Genomic DNA, 10,750 nt, shown 5'->3' with positions numbered 1-10,750 from the left:
AATTTATATACATAATAAATCACGTGATGATGAGATCATGATCACGGTTTATTTATGTTTATCAATTTTATATAGCTCGAGCACCTCGGAGCACATGGTATGGATCAACACAACCCTGAGAATATGGTTTTCAAAGTGGTGAACATGGAGGTGTGAATATCGAAGCTGAAGATAATGATCCCATGGAAGATGACGATCATGAGCCAGAAAACACAATTGAAGATGATGGTACAAACACATTGATCCATGACTCATTTAGTACTCGCGCATCTGATCATGATGATGAAGATGACCTTGATGTTGTTCATGATGTCCCTCTACTTGAGAAGGCATCTGAGACCCTTTACGAAGGCTCGCAGGCAACTCTTCTCCACTGTATTGTTGTTGGTGAACTTGAAGGTTATGAATGGTTTATCTAACATAAAAATGTCACATATGTTAAGGTATGTCATATATGTCATAATAAACTATGAATCATGATGTACCATTAATATTCTTTATTATAACAAATTATATTTTTTCACTGTAGATTGATAGGTGAGTTTTTGTTACCACCATCAAATATTCTACCTCGCTCATACCGAGAATTATCTGTCGTTATGAAAGATATTAGAATGGAGTATCAAGCAGTAGATGCTTGTCCCAATGATCATATTATATATCACAAACAACATGAACTTCAAACTGAATGCCCTGAATGTCATATCAGTAGATATCAAATAGATCAAATAACAAAAAGGGTTCCTCGCAAGGTTCTTCGCTATATTCCCATTATTCCACATATGCAACGATTATTCAAGTGCACTAGCCTGGCACAATTTATGGATTACCATGCATGCAATAGAAGTTGAGATGACATTATTCGAATGCCTGTGGATGGTTCTACATTTATGGACATAGAGGAAAAGTGGCCACACTTTAAAGAAGAACCTCGTAATCTCAAGCTTTCATTGGTAGTGGACGGTGTCAATCCATTTGGAGAGATGAAATTTGTTTACTCAGTGTGGCCTGTTTTTGTTATCAACAATAACATTCCTCCATGGATGTCAATAAAGAGGGAGTACATAATGTTGGCAATGATTGTTCTAGATATTTTATCATTTAAATATAGTCGTCTAAATTTAATTATAAATATTGCAGTAAAATGGTCATAATAATTATGTAATGTTTTTGTTCATTCGATTAGGTAAGTACCAAGATAAAGATATGAATGTATATATTGAGCCTCTTATCAATGAGTTGTTGGAGTTATGGAATGGTTTCACTATGTATGACATCTCTAGACCAATAGGACAAAGACAATTTCAATTCCATGCGATGCTTCTATGGACAATACACAATGCCCCGGGGCTAACACATTTTTGAGGTATGTTATAGTGTTTAAGTTGTGCATGAATATTATAATTCAAAAAATTATCATATTTAATCCAATTATACATTATCTTGTAGGTCTTCAAATAAAGGGAAAATTTGCAAGTCCTATTTGTGGTCCAAAGATGAAATCTCGTCATTCAAAAAGTTTAGGAAAGCAGGTGTTTGATGAGTATAGGCACTTTCTCCACAAAAATCATAAGTATCGAAATATTGAAAAACATCTTTTCAATGGGAAAGAAGAGAATACATCAAAGCCACGAAGAATGACACCTCACCTGTGGAAGTTGGAATATAATAGAATTAATCATCAAGGTAATGCCATTCCATCTATTGGTTTGTCATAAAACATCTTTTCTATTTTATTTTGTTTATTGATGATGTGATTGATGATCATGAAGGTCATGAAGGCATAAATGACCACCTTCCTAAGGGAATAAAAAGTTATCACCAACAATTTAGTAGGTTGCCCTACTACGAGCAGTTACAAATTGTTCATTTGTTTGATAGTATGCATATTGGAAAGAATATAACAGAGACAGTATGGAAAATATTGGATGGAAGGCGTGACAAAGAAAAAATTGTCAAAATATGTAGTGACATTCAGGATTCCAATCATGCAATGATAAATTTCATTCAATCAAATAGCCATGGAGACCAGATTAATATAAGTAAGCTTCCTTGGTTATTAACGGACCAGCAAAGCAATGCTATAAAAGAAGTCATACGAAAAATTTGATTTCCCACAGGATTTGCTGCGAACATAAACAATCTCATATCAAAGAAAAGTGAATTTGGGCTAGGGATGAAAACGCATGATTGGCATACCTTCATTAAGGTAATTCATGTTCTTGTGTTTTTAGTATGTATTTAAGTACTGCGCGTATGTGTACTTTTCATTATGTTACAAAAAAATGAAAAGATAATTTTATAATTGCTGCAGTACATTCTACCTCTATCTCTCCCAGACGACTTCGACAATAATGTCAAGCAAGTCATATATAATCTTAGAAAATACATGAGGTAAGTAGTGATATTTGTTTAGTTCATTGTATAGATATTATATTTGTGATTTGTTTTACTTCTTATGTAATATATTTTTTTGCGTCTTGAATACCTTGTAGGTGGTTGTCATGTAAAGAAATCCATAAAGACGATATAAAATATTGGAAGAGAAAAATTCCTCATTTAATGTGTGAAATGCAAAAGTGTCTACCTCCATCTTTTTTCAATGCACAAGAACACTACCTCATACACCAAGTTGAGGAGATTGAATTGTGTGGACCTGTACACACTAGGTCAATGTGGATGGTTGAGAGGCACTTGAAATTTTTGAAGGCTTTGGTTCGAAAAAGAGCACATCCTGAGGGTTCTATGGTGGAGGGATATATGGTATACCAGACCATGGTGTACATTTCTGAATATCTTCCTAAGTTTGCAGCAAAGATCCAAGTGGATCGCATTTGGGATCCCAACACCATTAACAAATTCGAAGGGGAGTACTTGACGGGGAAAGGTAGATTGAGGAAAGTGAGAGGTAATTATAAGATGTTATTGTAGTTAATTAATTCTTAATCTTCAAAATAAATCGATTGTAAGACGTCTATTTATTTTTTGTACAGTTGGTCGAGAGTGGGATGCACTACATTTGTATATTGCAAACAATCTTGATTGGATGATGGTATGGATTGAACGTTGTCAACATTCTGGATGCACGTTAACATGGGAAGGTGTGGCTTCATTGGTTAAAGAAGCACATCGTAATGGAGATTCCAATGTTACGCAAAGGGAAATTGATTTAGCATATGTTAAGAGATAAACAGGTACGTATAAATTTATTAATCACCCATATGTTTATCAACTCACAAAGCAAAAAATTTTACATGTTTGACATATCGCAGGTCAAACACCACAACGCTATGTGCTGCAATGGTCATAAATTTCGCATAAAAAAGTTGGATGACTTGAAGAAAACTTGTGATTCTGGCATCACTGCAGTCTTTGAGGTGACAAATATTTCATCGAGAAATGACATTTATCCTCAACAGTCTCAAAATCGATACTATGGCATTTTGGATGATATACTTGAGTGTGACTTTAATTCCTTCAAATTAGTTTTGTTCGTCATCAAATGGTATAGGCTATGATTGAATAAAAATGATCCTGATAGAACTGTTATTGAACACGATAATGGTTTTATAATGCTAAATACAAGGTCATTTGAACCAATTGGGGATGAGCCCTATGTTCTTCCAAGCCAATGTGAGCAAGTATTTTACTCAGAGGTTCCACATAAACTGGGTTGGTCATTTGTTGTTAGACATGATCCAAGAGGAAGGCCGATAAAGTATAATGTGATGGAAGAAGAAGATACCGAAGAAGTAGAAGATGAAGTGGATGATGATCATGATCGACAGTTTCTCAATGACGATGAAGAACAAGAAGAAGAAGAAGATGATGATGATGATGATGATGATGATGATGATGATGATGGTGATGGTGATGGTGATGGTGATGGTGATGGTGATGGTGATGGTGATGGTGATGGCAAAGACATTGATGATGATGATGATGATGATGATGATGATGATGATGATGATGATGATGATGATGATGATGATGATGATGATGATGGCGATGATGACCTTGATGTTCATGATGATGAAGAATGAAATGTATGAGGTATGCAATTAATATATTATCTATTTAATATTGACTTCTTGATAGAATTTTTTTTCCATAATTAATTCATTATGTTTTGAATTCTAATGCCATTACATTATTAATTCATGATGCACCTTTTAATATGGAGATGGAGATAGGGAGAGTGACTATTTATGTGACAATTTTTAAACTGTGTTTATTTATGGAAATTGGATTGTTTATTAGCTATGTGATGGATGTTGATTTAAAATACATATGTGATCGATCACATGTTTATGATGATGCATGTGACATTTTTTAAACTTTGCGTTTATTTATAGAACGTGGATTGTTTATTACCTATGTGATGGATGGTGATTTATGATACATATGTGATGGATTACATGTTTATGATGACCCATGATATGTGATGCTAATTGTGATGCTCAATTATATATGATGACACATCATGTGATGCTTTTGATGCTTATGATACGTATGTATTTATTGTTTATCAACTTACAAATGTAGTAATGTTTATGATGCTCAATTGATGGTGTTGATTTCAGGTATAGTCCCTGTGTGATGTTGTCACCCTTGGTGGGAACAGGTCGTTGACTACGGACATCGTCAACCATTTAGTTGAGGATCCTGCATAGTCTACATAAAGTAAAGGTAAGGAATTAAAAAAATTACAATGATTTTGATGACAACATCTTTTTATTATTTATTACTCTTTTTGTCTACAAAGTTCATGTTGTTCATGTTGTGTACTATGTAATTTCACTAACGTTTTTTATATTTTTTCTTTGTCATAGGCCAACATGGATCCATCACATATCGCAGACAGAGATTTAGCTTGCGATACTTCTACCGAGCAGGTAAACTTCATTGTAATTGTACAAATTAGATAGAAGCAAACTGTTACATTATTATGTTCTTTTTTTTAGTGATTTATACTAATTTTGTAATTGTTAATGATATTCTTGACATAGATGGATGTTCGGGGAAAGGGAAAGGGAGTTGCAGTACCTGAGCACCTTTCTAGGGGTGTGGAATCATTAGGGTTAAGCAATGATGACCCTAAAGATCCCACAGACCTTGTGAAATTCTTTAGAATGCCTCTTATAAAAATTAGAAAAGAGATTGTTTCTCTGGCAGTCATGCATCCTACCACTGATGAGATACAACAGAGGGTGGAATTATTGTTTAAGACAGCAGAAAAATTGCAAGTAAGCAGTAATGAAAGCTTTAATTATAACAAAAGTTCAATAATGGTTTATATTTTATTCTCTTTTATGTCATTAACTAAAATATGTACGTATTGTTTTTACAGCAATTTATCCGCCCTCATGAAAGTTGTTCCCACGATCAGGGTGTTGCAAGATCTTCAGGTGACGACGATTTTCTTGTATTATCACTTGCTTGGCTTATAACTCTGAGTACCCAAAATACATCATACTTGATACTGTCAATTTTCAAAATAAAGGTTCATCCTTGTTTACAATTCTTGCACTTTTCATATATTTAATGTATTATTCTTTAGGTGTTGTCAATGTTACTGTGCAAATGTTGTCGCCGCCTCATCAGAGGTCACCCTCACTTGGTAGCATGCAAACATCCTCTAGTGCACGTCATATTGGCTCACCCACTATTTGTAGATCCCTCTTTTTCTCTATCTTCTGTCATGTGTTTATTTCCCTTCAAGCATTCTTTCTTGAATTCTAATGCCATTTCATAGTGGATTCATTTTTTGCAGGAGGAGATGCACATGAGGATGTGCCAAAGGCGACTACTGTTGATAACATACCATCATTTCCTAGATCTTCTCATATTTCTAGTACAGGAATGTTGCAGGCCACATTGGTGGTGAGCGACGAAGAAATGCTTCCCTTAAAGATACAAAAGGTTCCAGGTACTTTAAACTTATTATTATATATACTCTAATTGTAATTTACTTTATGATCACTCGTTTTGGACTAATGATCCCATTAATTTTTTGCAAGCAATGATATTTTCTATAAACATCTTAGTGACATTGCATTGCAGATATTTGGGCCCACCATACGTAAAAGGTGGTACATCATATGTGAACTAACCCTAATCCACTTTTGATTTCATATCATTGCTAGAATAGTTTTCCTTTGATCCATTTCTTGAAGTGAAATAAATGTAGCTTCAGTTCATTTCTGAATCTAACAGGTTTGTTTTTTCTTTAAAAGGTGGAATGACCAAGAAAAAAGGTTAAAAGATGAATTGACAAACCAAATGGTTGAGTGGTTTGGAAATGACACATTTGACAAAACCAAGCTCCTTGAAAAAGCTGGCACATATCTAAAGTATGTGAGGGACCAATACAGGACCCATTTGGAGAGGAACCTAAAGTACGAGTGTCCCCCCATGATTCCAGAGAGGGAGTGGAAGGACCTAATTTTGGATGCCAAGGAGAGAATTGAAAGGAAAAAAGGAAATACACCACTAGATGCTAGAAGAAGGTACGGGATACTATTAAGAATGTAATTATGTACTAATTAATTACTCTTTATATTTATATAATCTAACATATTTCAAACTTTTTATAGACTGAGTGACACGTCAAAGGCAACCAAGGCAAGGCAAGGAAAGAATGGGCAACACAAGCTCGGCTCTGGTGGTTACATGAAACTTGCTGCACGAATTGTAAGTATCTCATGTAAACAAAATATTGCATCAAAATATTAATAAATTGCAAACATTTTTTTTTATCAAACAATGCAAGCAAAATTCACGGTACCAAGCAAAAATGCAAGGCTCTGAATTCAATAGAGTGCCCATAGAAGATGACAAGAGAATTGCCTACTAGCAAGGCTATTCAGCCATGGCTAATCAGCTATGAGAATTGAGTGGGCATACACAACATTTGAGTGCATCTATCACATAGGTAAATTGTAGCGTCGTAAATTGTACGCACTCGCTAGGGTGGTACAATTTCACACCTAGTTTAGCACCCGCCTTAGTGCATTTTGCATTCTGCATTGCATTTCTCCTTAAGCACTTAATTAATCAAATTAATTAGGTCTAAGGTCCTATTTCATCATTCTCTACATCACAAAGTTGGGACCTTTCACTAAAGCGCGCCCTTCGCATTTTATTCCTCCAATACATCACTCAATCAAAAACCCTAATTAGGTCCTATTCCAAACTTGGGGGCTTGGTTTCGGGGTCAAAATATCTCAAAATCACCTGTAACTTCGGGATTCTCTCTAAAATCATCATATCCGACGGCCCTGAAAATTTGGTGAAAAGTTGTCGGGACCGTGGCACCCGGTGCACATGGTCCTGGACATTTTTCCCAAAATTTTAGGAGCGCAATCCAATCATAAAATAAAGCTTAACCCTGAGAAATTGGCGGGATATTCAATCTCTAGCTCGGCCAAAATATGAATTTACGACCTAGGGTTTCATACATAAAAGCTCTCTTTCCTCATTTGAAGGGATCGGATTTTTGTTTCCAGGAACTTCATATGCAGCGAAAGAGCAGATCTTTGAGGACTTCAACAACATTCAACATCATTCTATCAAGCATCTATCAAATTCATTCATCCACTTAGGGCTTGGAAGACATTGAAGAACAATAGGAGATTACCGACTGAAGATTGGCTTGTACTCCTCCCTTGAGGGTTGGGTATGATTTCGTATTGTTTTCATGTCTTTGCATAAGCTTTGATACATCATTTATTCACACTTTAGATCACATTGCATCTTGATTTAGAGAATTTACATTATCATTTGCAAGCAATTAGGGTTTACTTTCTAGGTTGCTCTAGTTTGCTTTCTTGCATTTTGGACCTTGCACACACACTAGGTCTGCACACACAATACAGTTTACAAAACAACTTGGCTATTCGTGGAGGTGGAAATCACCGAAGCGGGGGTTTGACTAAGGCAAAACCCTATATAGCCGCCCCTCCCCCTTTTCAGATATTATTGCAGGTTTCGGGATTCGGACGACGCCGCGGGATACAGATCCGGAGAGAGAAGGTTGGAACAGCACTCTGTGTGAAATTGCAGAGCAGGAGACCAGGACAGGGGCGCTGGGTGCCCTGGTCCTACCAGGATAGGGGTGTTGGGTGCCCTGGTCCCTGGGACAGAGGCGCTGGGCGCCCTGGTCCTCAGGACAGACAGTTTGCAGACAGTTTCCAGGCAGTGTTTCAGAGTGCAGAACAGCAGTTTCCGGTGCAGTTTTCAGGACAGTGGCGCCCGCGCCCCCGTCCCAAACATGTCCAGTCCAACTTCGACTCCGGGTACATATCTGCATTCTTATTTCATCCTTGTACTTACAGTTGTTCATTGTTTAATCTCAATTTTGTAATCTTGTTATTGGTTCGTACTTGCATTTTGGGATTAGGGTTTGAACTTGCATCACTTGATCTTACAACTTCAACAAGGGAATAGAAATCCTAATAGATATCCCGTGGCTCTCTCTTTCACCAAAAGAAGTAGCCAATTGTGCGATATCTCTAGGCTCTTTCGTATTCCGTAATGTGTGTCAAAAGGTAGGATTAGGGCATGATTAACCTAGTCTCGCTTTTTTTCCCTACACATAAATATGCTAAATGGAAGTTGTTTCAAATTGAATAAGCAAGCAATGATAACAATGTGACTATATTTGTTTTAAATAAGCAAGAAATGATAACAATGTGCATGTCATTGGAATGCAACCTGCTAATTGTGAAACACCACCTGCACATGAAGCTCCAGATGTGCATCCCATTAGTGGAGGTATTCATTTTCTATTCAAATTTATTTACTTAGCTATTAATACAATTAAACATCTTAATTTTTAATTAGAGTAGTAATTAATGTAACCTTTTTTGTTAATATTTTAGAGCATGTAGTCAGTGGTGAGCAAGTGGAGCATGATCTGGGTACACAACCTCAAGAACGTGGTGTTCCCCACTCAGGTAAAGAGGACCACTGTTATTGCTTTAAACAAATATAATTGCAATTGGTGTTCAGCATTAATGTAACCTTTAGTATTTCAACTCCAGATGATCAAGAGGGTGTTCAGCATGTTGAGGTTGAGGCTACACAAAATGATTTGGCCCCATCAGGTAAAGAGCACAACAATTATGTTCTCTAAATTAATGAAATACTTGTAACAATAATTTTTTTTTTTTTGAATTTAACCCATTTCTTTGTTATTGCAGAGGAACCCCCCTTCGCTTTAGTGTCCTCGTCCTCAGTATAGGACTAGGCATACATTGAGATCACGAGCAGTTGGCGAAACATCTGCAGAGGGGGGAAATGATGAAGAAACTGATGTTCCACTTAGTCTTTTCATAGCTTCAAAGAAAAAAAAAAGAAAGAAATGATTGTAATCTAACTTATTTGATAATGACTTATTTTTATGTGTTAGTGAATGTAATTATGTGCTAATTAATGGTTATGGACGATATGTGTTAATTAATATTGATGAATGTTGTGTGTTAATTAATGTTAATCATTGTTATGTGTTAATGAACATTATGTGATATTAATGAATGAATGCTATATTTTATTAATGGTAGAAAGAATGAATGAATTAATGTTATAAGATGTTAACAGGGAATTTAGAGTGATGTTAGGGGGGGGGAGGGGCCAAATGAGCTTCCACCTTCACGTGGTTGGCCCTGTTAAGTAGAGAATATTAAACTATTCTCAAAACCAAGCGAAGCTCAACAAGGTAACACACTTTTCAATATTTCATTATGTTGCACAGTTAATCTTATTGAATAATGTATATTGAATCTTAATTGTAGGGTCCAACAGAGCCAACACGAACAACAACACCACAAGTTGCTGGGTATAATGAACTCCCATATTGTCTTGTCTGTACACGAACAATATGAGTTGCTTCTAGTGTTTATATCCAAGGTAGGACTGCAAAAGTTATGAATATGCCTCATCCTTGTAAGTTTTTTTATTACTTCTAAGTAATGAATATGCCTCATCCTTGTAAGTTTTTTTATTACTTGTAAGTCATGAATATTGCTCTTTAGTTGATTAAAATTAAATGAAAATCTTTAATGAATACACACAACTATATACATATGCAGGCGCACCATGGTTGAGATGGTCCAACTCCCTAGTCTCACTCTACGACTAAGCTCATGCCATATCTAAATCAAAGACATCTCAAATACATCGTTGGTGGAAAGCTGCAAAATGCCATTTTCATACATAAACAAGACATACACAATTGGGCACAATCACCAAGAGAACAGTAAAATTTGTGTTTGAGATTGTATCATGGATGCTTTTAAGGATTGTATCATGGATGCAAAAAATCTCTTCATTAATCCTTGACTCATGATTGCTATAATACTTCTTTAGCCTTCTCATGTCATTTGTTGCACTTCTTCACTATTTTGGACTGAGTTTCAACTATGTATTTGCCTTGACTTATGACTGTACCTAGCTTTGTCCTATCTTTGTAAGCTTCCTCTTTGAATTGTGGTTGTAGCTTTGATAATACCTTTTTAATGTATTTGTAAGGAGGACAACTCCTAATGCATGTTGCAAATTGTGTTCTAGTGACTGAGACTAACCTTTGTGTACTTGATGTTTTTGACTAGTTATCATAACCTCTGACTTTGATGCTTGTGCCTTAACAGAACTAGATGTTTCTTGTATGCATACTTGGTCAAGGAATGCATTATGATGCTATAGGGCTACAAACTAAGATTATTTATTGTATTGAGTTACACATTTGACA

This window comes from Cryptomeria japonica, chromosome 8 (genome assembly GCF_030272615.1).
Source record: "Cryptomeria japonica chromosome 8, Sugi_1.0, whole genome shotgun sequence".
In the NCBI taxonomy this organism is placed as follows: domain Eukaryota; kingdom Viridiplantae; phylum Streptophyta; class Pinopsida; order Cupressales; family Cupressaceae; genus Cryptomeria; species Cryptomeria japonica.
The sequence above is the reverse complement of the archived record's forward strand: the minus strand, read 5'-3'. Positions refer to the sequence as shown.